Source organism: Psammomys obesus, unplaced genomic scaffold (assembly GCF_907164565.1).
Source record: "Psammomys obesus unplaced genomic scaffold, mPsaObe1.curated_primary_1811, whole genome shotgun sequence".
NCBI classification, from domain to species: domain Eukaryota; kingdom Metazoa; phylum Chordata; class Mammalia; order Rodentia; family Muridae; genus Psammomys; species Psammomys obesus.
In genome coordinates, this window is record NW_026596131.1 from 12,663,764 (window position 1) to 12,678,771 (window position 15,008).

Here is a 15,008-nt window from a genome sequence, read left to right on the forward strand (position 1 = left end):
CCATTTCCCTATTCAAATTCTCTGGGCCTTGGGCAAGTTGGCACCTAGAATAATTCCAGCCAGTTTCCCCAGCGCCACGAGCTGTGGGCTCCACTCTGATGGCTCCACAGGCAGAAGGTGAGAGGAAGGAGCCCCAGGGGCCAGGGCCAGGATCCGCACCTGTTTGCTCTTGGATGAGGCGGGGGCCTGTGTGGGCAGGGAGCAACCAGTGAGGGCTGTTTGCTCTGGCAATGGTTAATCCTTGTTCAAATGTATACCCTGAATCTTGTATGCAACTGTGTCAATGAAGAGCCAGCTCAGCCCTGTGCCGCTGGGACTGAGGTATGCGGAACTTGTCTTTGACACCAGGAGTCCTCAGAGGGGCCGAAGCATACCAGATCCACACCCCGCCAATGTGCACTTGGTACCAATTAGCCCAGCTCAGCACGATACTGGCTCATATGTAGCCAGATCAGCCTTGGGATCTTTTGCATGATTCGAGATGGAAGGGACAAAGAGGCGACCGATTACATCCATATGCTGCTACATTAGAGCCTTGAGGGACACAGCTCGTGAGATCAGGTCCCCAGATTGCTCTCCAAGCAGAGAGGAAAGCATGTCTAGTGTGAGCTGTGCCCTCTGCCACCCTGGGACATCAGCGTGGGGCCTTTGATTTTTGAGGACCGTCTGAGTTTTTGAAGGAAACAGAGAATCAGCATGAAAGGGGACATCCTGGGATGCAAAAACCTGCTTCTCATTAAAAATGGAAAACTAGGCTGGGAACTCTCACCCCGTCTCATTCTGTCTCAGGCTCACACTACCAGGAACCCTGGGAGCCCCCAACTTCCAGGAAGGCTGACCGGGGAACAAGACTAAAGAAAACTCAGGAGCATCCAATTCTGTAAGCAGCTGCACTGCCTAGGGCTACTGCCCAGCCACTGCCCAGGGCACACAGTGTGTGTGGGACCCTTGTCCTCCTCCGTTTGTGAGTGCTTACTTTTAAAGTGAGTTCTTGTGTTAGCCAAGAGTTGAGTTATGTCAAGCCAATGTAAAGACACCCACTGAGCCGACCACCACGTATGGCAGAGCAGGCTACCCTGGGCACACCCTGGGCAACTACACTCATCTGTCACTAAAAGGACCCTGCAGTGCGACCAGCCGAGCAAGCCTCTCTCCGAGAGATGGAAATCCCTGCTTTCCAGTGCTGGCCCAGCTCCACAGCGTAAGTATTTCTGCTGTGGCTGGTTTCAAGCTAGCGAGGAGAGGTCTCAAATCTGAGCAAGATGGCTAACCAGCCTTCCTTCAACTTCTCATCTTAGTGACTTCTCCGCTGAGCCAGAGACTGAAGAAGTTAGACCACCTGGGAGGGAATGCCGGGTCTTTCACCAGAAAGACAGGGAACAGCAGTTAGAAACCTTTGTCCCTGGATGGGAGAGGGACTGGCCAGAGGCCATCTGCTAAGACAAGACTGTCTGGGGCTCCAAATGTCATACCACAGGTGGCAGGGCTGAGGGTGCCAGGCAGAGTCCTGGCCCTGTGGCTGGTGCGCTGGTGTCTGTGCGTGTATGTATGTAAGCATGCACACGTGTGTCCTTGTGTGGTCACGTTCCGATGCAAGTGTGCTCCAGGCACGTGCTTCGGTCCAATGGCAACCTCAATTGTTATTCCTCAGGTGTCTTCCGCTTTGGGTTTCCCGTTGGCCTGGAACTTCAACAAACAGACTAGCCAGCCAGACAGCCAGACAGCGAGGGCCCAGGATCTGTCTTTCTTTGTCTCCCATCTTGCTAGCGATGACATTGCCAGCCCATGCCACGACACTTTGCTTTTGTGTGGGTTCTAACTCAGGTCCTCAAACTTGCGAGGGAGGTGCTGGACCAACCGAGGCACTGGGCCGTTCCCTGACGCTGCTGGCTCCCCCGGAAGAAAGAGGCCACTTCAGTTGAGAGCTAGGCTTTCTTCAGAGGCATCAATGCTGTGGCGCCTGCAGCACCCTCTCCAACACTCAGCGAGAGCCTGGAGACCCCAGGGCAGGAGACCGCACCCACGGGAACATCCCAGTGCCGAGACTGATGGGGCTCCGTCCACCAGCCAGACTGGGGAGAAGTGAGCACAACGCTGGGCTCTATTGCTGGAGACAAGAAAAGCCAGGAGGGGATTAGAGGGTCTTTGCTGTGGGCTGCGAGGATGGAAAGTATTTAAACCCAAATATCAGGTCAAAAGCAGGGGTGGGGAAGCAGCTCCGGGGCCCCATAGAGCCTGGGTAACGACGCAGACCTCCATTGTCTTGAAGCTGGCTGGCCTGCTTTCCCAGCCCGTGCCCTCTGGAAGGCAACAGCCTTCAGGTTCTTGGGTATCCGTTAAAAGGGAATTCACAAGCAGGCCCAGCCTGTCCCTTGTCCTGGTGTCACCCCTAGCCTGCACCTCAATTCTCCCAAGTCATGGGGGCGTGGCGGGGCAGCCTCAAGATCCTGTTCTTGATAAGGGCCTTGTGGGCGTGAGGGGGCCGTGCCCATTCCCATGTCCTAAACATGGTCTCTCAGAGGTCTTGCCCAGGAGAATGGAGCTGCCAGGGAGGGTGGCGCTCATTGAACAGATCTACTTGTGAGCAGCGCCTTTCCAAGCTCTTCAAATGCTACACGAAGTGTCACGGTGTTCCCCCGATACTTGCTCCCTCTCTGAGGTGAGAAAGCCTAAAGACCAGATTCCATCGGAAGGGCTGCACCCGAAGGCCTGCATTCATAGCATCTGGGACTAGAGGGACAGCAGCTAGCCCTGGAGGAGGCATGGGGGACCACCAGGTCTTTGGGCAAGGACCGGGCTGGCTGGATTCATCCCAGACGCTGGCATGGGAAATCCCGGCGTCTTCTCTTTGTAAGAGGTACTGTGTCCCAGTCTGGGGGTGGGGCACAAGCCCCTCCCGCCCAGGACTGTCCTGGACCCCAGTGGCCTCTCCAGATTCCTTCTAGTCGCACAGGGAGGTCACCATAGGCCCCATGTCCTGGTCCAGGTGCACATCCTCTTCCTCCGATACAGACCTCCAGGGAGAGAGTACACATGGTTTTCAGCTGAGGGGCAAGAGGCTCCTTTCAGCACTGCTGTTCCTCCAGTCATGACTCCAGAGTTCCCATCAGCTAGCCCAGCACTGCCCTGGCCAGCAGCAGGATTGGAATCTTCCTGGCCCCAGCCTCGTGCTAACAGGATCCACCACTAACCAGTATGATTAAATGGGCCTTTCTTCCACTCGGCTTGGAGGAAGATGTTCCAGCAAGAAATGTGTTTGGCCTCAGACAGAGAAAGGGAGGGCCTTGAAGCACCCCCTCCCTGACTCACTCCCTTAGGGCCTATGGACAACTAAGCTGGCAGCGTTTGCAGGGGCAGCTGGAGAGAGCAGGACAGGGATGGTCACTCCTGGCCACTGAAGAGAAAGCAAACTGTGATAGAGGCGGGCGTGTGCCTGACTCACTACCAGCTAGAGCTTGTGAGCTAACTGTGGCCAGGGCTGACCTCCCACCCCACAGATGTGCCCACAATGCCAGGTCCTCAGTGAGTACCGCTCCCTGGGCCGGAGCCCTGAGCCTCATAAAAAGGAGAAAGTGAAGTGAGCACCTGTATTTACGTCTCCCTCTTCCCCGAGTGCAGACATTGTAGCCTGCCACCTCAGGCTGGTGGCTGCCACGCCTTTCCCAACACCATGAACCACAGCCCCTCCCTAAGTTATTTCTAAGTTAGAAATCCCTCCCTAAGTTACCCATGCCAGGCTTTTGGTCACAGTGACAAGAAAAGCAACTGAAATACAGTGTGATTTCAGGATCAGTGTGAGCGCAAGTGAGCCGCACAGCACGTGGCAGGACCTGGGCTGAGGACCGTGGGGAAGGGAGCGGAAGAGAATTCATCCCAGGTGTTCTCACCACCTACGGCTCCACACCTCCGCCTGCCATCCACACCCCGGGAGCAGCTTCCTCGTGTCCATAGAGATGTCTGGTTCAGACCTGCAGCCCTAGCTCTGGGGAGCCTGAGGCTGGAGAGTTGCTGTGAGTTCCAGGCCAGCCTGAGCAGCAGAGTGAGCCTTTGAGAGTGTTCAGGTGTGATGGTAGGAAGATGCAAACGCTGAGTGACAGAAGCAGGCCTCAGAAGCTGCCCTCAGTGTGGTCCTGTTTCAGAATCTAGGAAAGTTGTACGGTGATAAAAACTGCTGTGCGGTGAGGGGGGGGGGGGGGGGGGGGTTGGGAACCCCCCAGGTTGAAGGGGTCGGCCATCATTTCCTTTAAGTGCTGAGCTCAAGAGGATGTCGGATGGTTCAGCCTCGGGCCCTTGGGGTTCCTTACGCCTGGAGACCTCAGCAGGCTAGATGGAGGGGTCCACTCACATGCCCCTTTTTCCTATTCCAAGATGCTCCAGCAGAAGGCGCTGTCCGTTCCTGCTAGTCTCTGAAGCTGAGTCGCCATTGCCGGCTCCAAGTCTGAGCATACCGGGATGGCCAGCCTGCCACCTAGGTCCCTTCCTGACCAGTGAGGCTCATCATTGGAGAATGGATGAGAATGGATAGTCTCATTTCCCAGGGGCCTGGAGTTCTTCCACAGTGGTCGCCAGACTTTCAGGCACAATAGACAGGTATTGGAGATAGGGTCTCCTCTGAGTGCTGCCCAGGGGCCACACCTGACTCCACCTCCTTTCCAGAGAGGGGAGGGAGTCCACCACCTTCCCTCACCACCTTTTGTTCATTTGTTTAGGTTTTGTTTTTTAGGGGGCGGGGGTTAGAGACAAGGTTTTTCTGTGTAGCCCTGGCTGTCCTGGAACTCGCTCTGTAGACAGGCTTGCTTCACACTCAGATCTGCCTCTCTCTGCCTCCCAAGAGCTGGGATTAAAGGCCTGCACCACCACTTCCCAGCCTTCCCCTTGCTTTTCTCCTGGTCCCCCTGCATAGCCTGGCATCTGGTTGTCCCCAAGACGCTCCAGCTTATATCTATCACATCAGTCAGCCCTCTCCAACAAGCCTTGAAGTCTCCCATCTTCTCCCTGGCCTTGAAGGCCCTCTGGGAGCCATGTTCACCCAGCCCCATTCTCATTTTGTTTAGTGGTACCTGTGCATCAGAGCCTGGGTAAGAAGATTCTGGACTCAGACAGATCCACAGATCTCAAAACCTGCCTGTGTCACCTGGAGCATGTGTGTCCTCCCTCTCAGAGTCTCAGTGTCCACTGCCATAAACCACAGCCACTGTAGTCCTTGCAGGCTAGGAAACCTAGTGTGTGTGTGTGTGTGTGTGTGTGTGTGGTGGAGGGCTGACCTTTATCCAAAGCTCTGACGTCAGCAGTTTCAGTTACTTGAGATCAACAAGATGGCATGCTTATAGCACTGTCTTAGTTAGACCGTGATCAAGGCAACTTATAAAAGAAAGCATTTACTTTGGGTGCTCACTGCTCCAGAAGACTGGAGCCCACGGCCATCATGGTAGAGAACATGGCGGCAGCATGGTGCTGAGCCGTAGCTGAGAGCTGATATCGTGATCCACAAGCACAAGGCAGAAAGAGCTAACTGGGAATGGGCATGGGCTTCTGAAACCTCAAGCCAGCCTCAAAGTGAGGAGATACACTTCCTCCAACTAGTACACACCTCCTTCCTCCCAACCCTTCCCAAACAGTTTCACCAACTGGGAACCAAGTATCTAAATATAAGATCCGATGGGGGCCATTCTCCTTCAAACTGCCACACAGCTGTGGACAGTGCCACTCCTGGGCAAGTGGTCTAGGGCATAAGAAAGCAAACTGAGTGGCACAGCCTTCCTCAATGGCCTCTGCTTCAGTTCCTGCACTCAGGCCCCTGCTGTGGGCTCCTGCCCAGACTTCCTTCACTAACAGCCCATGTCTGAGCATGGATGCCAAATAAACCTTTCCTCCCCAATTTGCTTTCGGTCACAGTCTTTGTCATAGCAACAGAAAGCAGACCAGGACAGGAGTAGTGTGTAAAACCAGCTGTGGTTAAACATGCCTGTAATCCCTGCACTGGGGAGGGAAGGGAAGGCAGCAGGGGGCTCAGAAATTCAAAGTCATCCTTGTAGCTGAGACCACATGATACCTGTCTAAAAGAATAAAATGAAATAAAGGTATCTAGAGAGGAAGCGACTCCAGCACATGGCTTCTGTCACAGTGCACTGTTAGACACTCCTTTCAGATTTTTGAGTTGTGTTAACCTGCTATTGTGCCTAGCTGATTAACTCTATCCCGGGTGTGACTGCATGAGAAGCTGGTGTAGGTAGGGCCCCATGCTCAGGGTAATCATCCCTGGGACCGCTCAGATGCAATGCAAAATATCGAAACGCAAAATATCCCAGCGCACAAAGGCAGATTTGGTCTGGACCATCTCCCCCGCCCCAGCGGACACACAGCTGTCCATCATCACCTGCTTCTTGAGTGTGCCCTGGCACTGCATTCAGCAGCCATTTCAGCTTCAGCCATTTTTATCTTTCTCACCAGCAGCAACAGCACAGCGAGGCACCAGGGGTAGAAGAGGGGTAGGAAAGAGCACAGGTGTGGGGGCAGCGGGAGAGTGTGGGTGCTAATGGGTGGCTTGGCTGTGTGCCCATCAGTTAAGGCCTTGGGAGTGAGCAGGCATGATTCTGCCTCTCGCTGGAGCTGCTGGCTGCCTCATCAGCGCCCTCGCTTCCAGGAACCACGTGTGTGTGATGGATGAGACTTTAATTAAAGTAATGAGATGTTCACAATGGTGACTACCTCTAAAATTAGGCCCTTTAGCCATTATTCCTGGGGAGTGCTCCCCGGGGTAGATGGTATTCCTTTTAGCACAACTGTGGGGAGGGGTCTGGTTTCTCAGGGATTTTCCCAGCATTCCCTAGGCACTGAAACACCTATGATGAGGCAGTTTCTCTGGAAAACGGCGCTGGCTTCTGCTCAAGGTTTCTCCCCAGGGAGTAAAACAGTAGTGACCCTGGGGTCTTGGTCAGCAAATAGAATGCTGGAAAACCCCAGAGAGAACGAGAAAGAGACACAGACAGACAGACAGACTGTAGGCTCTAGGTTGAGGTCCTCGTTAGTGATGGGAGTTCCGAGAAAGCCCTGGCTTTCTGAGCCTCATCCACACCGTGAGTGGGCTGAAGCGCTCAGAGGCTGTGGGCACAGGTTTGCAAAAGCACTTTGCAAGTGCTCGGGCGCCAGACCCATGCCAAGTGCTTTGCTGAGTACTAAGCGTGTGGTGCTGCACTGGGTAGGGTACTGCCAGGTGCAGAGCTGCGCGCGGCTGGCACTGCACCAGGCGTGCCAAGCTCTGCGCCAGGAGCATGACGCTGTGAACGCGGTAGGTGGGCCTGTGCTGGGGGGCTGACCCCTCCGAAGGTCCCCTGCTCCCGTGGCCCGAGGCAAATGCCGGAGCAGCAGCCACTACACATTGAGGCCTGGGAAACCAGGGCCCACTCTAGGTCAGTGAGGCAGACGCCGGGGAACCGTGAGGCCTGGGCAGAGAGAGTGAGACAGGACAGCAGGCGAAAGGAGTGAGCAGCAGACGCCACAGGAGCTGCTGTTACCACCGCTCTCTCTGCTCTGACCCAATGCAGGCTGCTCAGGGCAGCACAAGGCCTCAGGGGCTGCCGCCTGGGTGATGGTTCCCGAGAGGCTGGCATCACTCCCACTCTGCCAGGCAGAGGGAGGAGGACCAATGGCAGAGGCGGCATCGGATTTTTGCCCGGCAACAGCTTCGGAGAGACCGGAAGCCGCCCCTCCTCCACCCTCCCAAGGCCCTGGCTGAGCAAACTCAGGGGTTTGCCAGTTTTGATTCTAGCAGATCCTGAGAGAAGAGGCACGGCTCTCTTCCTTGGATGCCAGTCCTGGCCTGGGTTGCCATCCAGGCCGCCTTGGAGGCATGGCTGTCCTGCTGAGAAGCGACCCTAAATCCAGCTGAAGAGGTCCCTCAGCCAGAACCACAGGAGATGGAATCAAGAAAGACAGTTTGACCCCCAGGGGCAGAGGGACAACACCCAGATTGAGGGAAGAGGATGGTGGCCTCACTCCTCTGCAGCCACCAGCTCCACAGGACACGTAGCCATCGCAGGGCCCTACACCAACCCTGCCCATTGGGGTCCCCTGCTCTGTAGGTGGGGAGGTAGACTGAGCCCCCGGGAGGGGCCTTCCCTAATTGTCTTGCTCTCTGGCAACTCCAGCTCCTGAGCAGAAGCAGCTGTCTCCCTTAGAGACGAGTCTCTAAGTCTGAGGCGAGACTCACTTCTCCACTATCGCCTCCAAGGACAGTGTCCCCAAGATGTACATCTCAGTCAGGACTCCCAGAGCAGTCAGAAACAGAGAGCAAGGGAAGCACACAACACCCCAAGACCCAGGTACAGTTGGGGTGCTCATTCTAGCCGAAGGTACACTGGGACTCTGGGCTTGGTCTCTGGGGTGGAAGATGTCCGGGACTCCCAGCCTCCCACGTGGATCCCTCTGGGATCCACGTCACTGTGGACCTGGGCGGCTCAGCCTGGGGGCCAAGCTGGTTCCAGCAACTGAAGGGTCTGAAAGCCTGAAAGCAAGCCAAAAAGCTGGAGTGTGGCCTGGGAACCTCTTCTCTCCTGTTCTTGGCCAGCATGAAAGAACCCTGCAAAGAAAATAGGAAGAGAAGGGGCGAGGAAGAAGGGTGTCCCTTCCCTGGCCTGCAGAATAATCTAAGAGATGCCTTATGGTCGCTAAGAAACACACCCAGGAGCTGGGAGATGGCTTGCCACACACACAAACTGCTGGGTCTGATCCCCAGCGCTGAGCTAACCTGGACTACGTGAGACCCTGGCTCAGAACAGGAGAGAAGAGGTGCCCAGGCCAGAGGACCTCCAGGGAGCCCAGGCTGCTATTGCCTGCAGGGTCCCGGGGCTCCTTTCAAACCCCCCTGGTGGGGTGTGTTGGTTGTGGTCTAAGGGTTTGGCCTGATGTGGGTTTGGCCATTCTTGTTAATGGTCTCCAGTCACGTGTTTAATGAGAACTGTCAATACCATGGGAGTCACAGCCTTGGTGCTGGAGCTTCTTGTAGCCCAAGATGTCAAGAGAGAGAGGTCCCTGCCACACCGAATGGAGGATCAACAAGGAACAGTGAGTTGTCCAGAGTCTCCAAACCCCACCTTCCTGATCTCTGTGGAGCCCCTTCCTCGTATTGTCTCCAGCTCATCCAGCAAGGTCAGTATGTTAGGAGGTCCCTCCTCAAACCAGCAACATGCCTCTCCTGCTGGGAGAGGTCTTTGGTGGCCTTGATTTGTGCAGACTGAGGCCTGCCGGTCAAGTCTTTGGGATTGTCACCAGTGACCTGGGTCTCTGATGGCAACCTTGAGGATAACTTTCGCCTTCCAGACTTGGACAGCACTGGGACATGAGCGGCCTTCAGACAGTCCAAACTGGCAAGGACTTGAAAGGAGAAAGGGGTTCACTCTTACCTGAGCTATGCCAAGGATGTGGTCCTAGCCTGGTGACAGATGAGGCAAAGAAAACGCCGCTGAAGAAAGAATGGAAGGTGGCTTTGTCTAAACAGACCTCACCCCTCTTTTATCTTCTCTCCTCCCCTCCCTCTTCCTCCCTCTCCTCTTAAGGAAGGGAAACCGCACAACGGGGACTCCAGAGAACCAGCCCCTGGCTCACAGTGACCCCACCGTGTGAGGGTTCCTGTAAACTCCTAAATCCAGCCGTGTGTGGGTGCGCTCCATGCCATGCCAGGCCGGATGACAGGCGTAGTAGACCTCTTTATGACTGAGGCTCAGCACCCAGCTGCTCTCATTGTTCCCCCAGTGTCCCCGAGGCATGACCCCACCCACCTCGGTACCCACTACAGCTCCTTACACTCCGGCCCTGCCGAGACCACCTTCCCTCTCGGTGATACCCACACAGGAGTGCGAGCGAGCCCAGCCTTTCCCCATTAGTCAGAATCAGTGACAAAGACAGAGCTGGAAGACGAGCCCCCGAGCAGTGGGGAGGAAGAAGAAAGCACCGGGAGTCAGAACTGACGCAGGAGGCAGTTAGAGGAACCTGTTAGGATTTCAGTCGCCTTGGGGTGCTGCTCACAGGCGGGAGCGGCGGTGTGTGTGCGTGTGTGTGTGTGCGTGTGTGTGTGTGTGTGTGTGTGTGTGCGCGCGCGCACTATATCGGGGACCCACTGGCAGTCAGGCAGCCTTCACACAGCTGTCACTGATGTGGAAGCCCCAACGTCTCAGCTGTTAGTCTTCAGTGGGGCAGAGTAGGCTGTGGGCAGTGGAGACGGCTCAGTCACAAGAGATGGAACTCTGGGTGAGCAAGCTGGCGGTGGTGGGGGGGAGCTTCTGCTCAGACTCTGGGAGCCTCAGGTTGGCGGCTGGGTACTGCTTGGAGAGATAGGACCGGCTGTGAAACCTTGAGGTTGGAGAGGAGCCCAGGCTGTACTAAGCAGGACCCTGTCGGGGGTGGGGGTGGGGCGGGGGTTGATTTGTCTTCCTCCCACTGTTGTCACGTCGTCCATTCCTTAGCTGAGCTTCACCCATTTCCAAAGACAGAAGACGAGTAGAGCCGAGTAGAGCCAGGAGGTCCGTGGGCCCATACCATCCATTCGCAGGTTAGTGTCATTTCACTGTCTCTGAGGGGTTCCTCCGGATATCTGCCCCGAGGAACAGCAAACAACAGCGTGGGCATCTCCCCCGCTCTCTCTCTTGCTGTGGTAATCACCATGACCAAAAGCAACTTGGGAGGAAAGGGTTTATTACCTCGCTTACACTTCTCCATCATGGTCCATTGCTGAGAGATATCAGGGCACGAATGTGGAAGCAGGAACTGAAGCAAAAGCCACCGTAGAGCGCTGCTTGCTCAGGCTGCTTTCCTATAACATCCACGACCACCAGCCCAGGGGTGGCATGCCCACAGGGAGACGGCCCTCCTACACTAATCATAAATCAAGAAATTTCCCCACAGCTGTAAATGTTGCTTTTATTTCCTTGGGTGAGAGCTGTTCCCAAGCCTTTCTAGCTCTTTCCGACTCTCGCTGGCTGGTTCATCTCCATTGCTCTGGCCTAAACTCCTCTCCAAGCCAACTGATTCAAACTGGCTCTCTTGGCTTCTGACTGAATTGCTCTGCCTGGCCTCAAACCGATTCTGCCAATTCGATGTCAGTTTCCTTCAATTAGATGTCACTGTTTGGATTTAAATGTGTATACTAAAGGCACCTCTGTATTCCAGCCAGAGGGATTAAAGGTGTGTGTTCTAGCCAGATCACGCAGACCTAGGTCTTTGGGTGTGATCCCTAGCCAGAGCAGCCATGTTGCTGGGTTAAAATCCCTCTGCACACAGGCCATCTAGTGGGGACATTTTCTCAATTGAGTTCACTCTTCCCAAGTGACTCTTAACTGTGTTGAGTGGACATAAAACTAGCCAGTGCACTTCCCTAGACAGAGGAACGATACAGTTGGGGTTCTTATCAGTAAAACAGTCGGTGGCAGAGAACCCCAGGGCCTTGGGCCAGCTGGTGCTCCTCAGGGGTAACTCCACTTCTCTTTCCAGACTCTGGCTTCCCAGGGCTGTTGGAGGCTGAAGGTCCCTGATCCGGGCACAGAGCAGAGACACTGAGAGCTTCACCAGCCAGTTGGGATCATTCATCGAGAATCTCCAAACTCAGTGCAGGGGACCCATCCTGATCAGCTTTGTTGCCACACAGACCTCAGGCACCTTGAGGGTGCCAGGACAGAGGCTGGATGAGCCAGGGTGGGGCCACCGCAGGTGCCATCGGGGCCTGCTGTTTTAGGGGTAACGATTGAGGAAGGAGTGGCCTTGTCTGTCTGTCTGTCTGTCTTTCTATGTGCATGTGTGAGCAGGTGCATGTGTGTCTGGGTACACTTGGAGAACAAGGGTCAGCCTCAACTGTCATTAGCCAGGGGCCATCCACTCTGGAGTTTTGAGGCAGGGTCTCTCATTGGCTTGGAGCTAGACAGGATGACTGGCCAGCGGGCCCCAGGATCCACCTGTTTCCACCTCCCTAGCAGGGGGATTGCAGGCGCTCATATCCAGCTGTTTGTTTATTCATGTGAGTTCTGGAGGCTGACCTTGAGTCCTTATGCTTGCAAGGACCCTGACCCCCAGGAAGGGGTTACCGTGCTCACTTCATAGATAATCTAGAAACTGGCTTTGCCTCTTCCCACCTCAATACCTCAGGCTGTGGTCTGACTTATCAGGGTTGGAAACCAGATGTTCCTGCCCACCCTTCCCCCATCCCACGTCACCTGGTGACGTGGGCTAACCCGTGCTCCCTCCTAGCTTCCAGGAATGTGGACTCTCTTCTCACAGGACATGCTTTCTGTGACCAGAGCCAGCCGGAACTGGGCTTGGGGTGGGAAGGCACGTGGCTCGTACTTCCATTAAATAAACATATTTTGCTAAGTGGATTACTAAGACAGTGTGAGAGGCCACTAGACCTCCAACATGCTGCTAATCAAGTGCATGAAGATCTTAATCATGTTAGCATCCCAAAAGCCTGTAGGAGAGGAAATGAGAAAATCAGCCAAAGTTGACAGCCAGAGCTCTAGAAGGTTCTGATTCTGGGAGATTGCTTGTGCTTCCCTCCATCTTGGCCTTTGTGGGGGTAGGACGGGGAAGACTGAGGGTGCCCAGCCTGGACCTGAGTGAAACCTCTCTCCAACCCTCACACTCACTTCAGCCGAAGCTGCCCTTGTGTGAGTGTCAGGGCAGGGACCAGCGGGCCTGTGGTTCCTTAAGACTTACTCCCCCCCCCCACATCCTCTCTTCTTTCGTACTTCTCTTTCCAGCAGGGTCCTTCCCTCCTGCTGCCTCCTGACAAGGCTCACCTTCTGTCTCACACCCATGGGCTCAGGGTGGCTGCGGCCATGCAAGTAGATTTTGTTCATGGCCCATTTGGCTGTGGGTTTTTTGTTTTTTGGTGGGGGGTGGTGTTCTTGGCTGCCCTGGAACTCACTATGTAGTAGGCCAAGCTGGCCTTGAACTTGTGTCTCTGCCCTCCTGAGTGCTGGGATTTCGGCTCAGCACCACCCCTCCACACAAGGCTGCAGCTGTAGTTTTGTGGAGGAAGGGCGGGCACTGAGGGTCAAGTGTCTCCCTGGCCGCCAGTGCCCGTCCTGGGACTGTTTATTCTTGCCTTCTAAGGTGAAAATTGAGTGACAAGTGCTTCATATAATAATATAATATAATAAATTAATATAATGTAATCGAGGTACAGTCTTGAGGCATGAAGAACAAATGGGGGCTCATTTTATCCCTCTATATTCGTACTCAGCTCCCTAGGAATGGATGGGAGAACTTCAGTGATTTATGTTGGCGTGGCCTTGACACTCTCAGGAAGTGTTAGTGTCACGGCTGGTGGCTCAGGGCAGCCATGTGCAAACACACACATACATCAGTTACACTTTTCTAGTGAGCTTCCATCAGGCAGAACCCCTTTACAATGATGGCCAGCTTCCGGGGCAAAGTCCCAGGCAAGCACAGCTAGGTGTTTCTTTAACGCTTCCGGTTCAAAAGCAACGCCTTAGCAAGTCTAGTTACCACAAAGAGCCCTGCAAGGAGGAGACAGTGCCTCCAGTCGGTACTTCCTGGCAGTCAGCAAGATCTATGACCACTGCATCCAAATTTGCCCATCCCCAAACACGCCAGGACCACATTCTAACATGTGGGAGTCCACTTAGAGGAGCCAAAATCAGGTCATTAGGAGAGAGGCTGGACACAGCATGACAGGCCTGTGTGTCCTCAGGAGACTTGCCAGCTGGTAGCAACTGCTGTGCCCATCTGTATAATGCCAGCACTTTGGAGGTGGAGGATCAAGGGTTCAGGGCCCAGGCTGGAGAGACGGCTCAGCAGTTGAGAGCATTTGTTGCTCTGGCACAGGACCCAGGTTTGGTTCCCAGCACCCACATGGAGGCTCACAACTGTCTCTGGTGCTACCTCTGGCCCCCAAGCACACACATGGTACATATACCTACATGCAAGCAAACACTAATGAACATAAATAAATCTAAAAGCATAAAAAGTAAATGCACAACAGTTTTAAAGAGTTCACTGTCATCTTTGACTACATAGAGTTTGAGTCCAACCTGGACCACATAAGACCCTGTCTCTAAATGGCAAAAACGGAAAACACAGCCCTGCCCTCCCGGTCCTCACTCATGGCCCTTCACAGAACAGCCTGCTCCTCTGGCACAAGCCAATACCATGCCTGGCTGCAGGTGCCATACCCAGGGTTCACCCACCAGCAGAGGGGGCAGCACTGAGGTCAGGGGAGCCCCGTCAGCCAGGTCCTAGGCTTTGTACAAAAGTAAGTCTGCTCCCCCAAATCTGTCTGTCTAGCACCCATTCAGCATTGGCCACCGTGAGCCCATATCAAGGAAGGACACAGAAGAAAACAAGATAGTCTCTCTTCAACAATATTGCTGGCTATTACCCTGGACATGACTCTGATGGCAAAGCCTGTTCACTCCAAGGGCACATGAATGGATGGACAGTCAGACAGACTCCTCTCCTTCTGGGGTGAGCTTTGTGAACTAAGGACAGAGCTGGGCTTATGGACAAAAAGGACCTTAACACATTGGGTTGACGTGGGCAAAAACAGAAGGTGGGGAGAGGGAGGGGGGAAAGAAGATGGAGAGGATGCGAAGGAAAGTGGGGTGATGGGGCCTGATAGAGTAGGGCCTACCTACTTACAGTATCTGCTCATAAAATGTTCAGGAACTTTGTGAGCTGCTGCTCAACCCGGCTTCATAAAAAATTAATTCATGTCAAATTATAATTCAGTTAATTTTATTTGAGACTGGTAATAAAACCTCAGAACCCTTCCTAATTATTTTACTTCATTTTGTTTCTGTGTTCTTGGGGTAATTTACACTCCCATGCACCAGAGTGGTGGAAATATCATTTTTTTAGGTGGAATATTATTTATAGTAATAGTGGCTACCAGGTTTCTCTTTCAAACTCTGGCAGAACCATGTTGCAAAGTTGGAATAAACGCAAATAGCCAACCCAGGCCTGACTAGTTCTGTTGGTGGTCTAGACTCGAGACAGGTCAG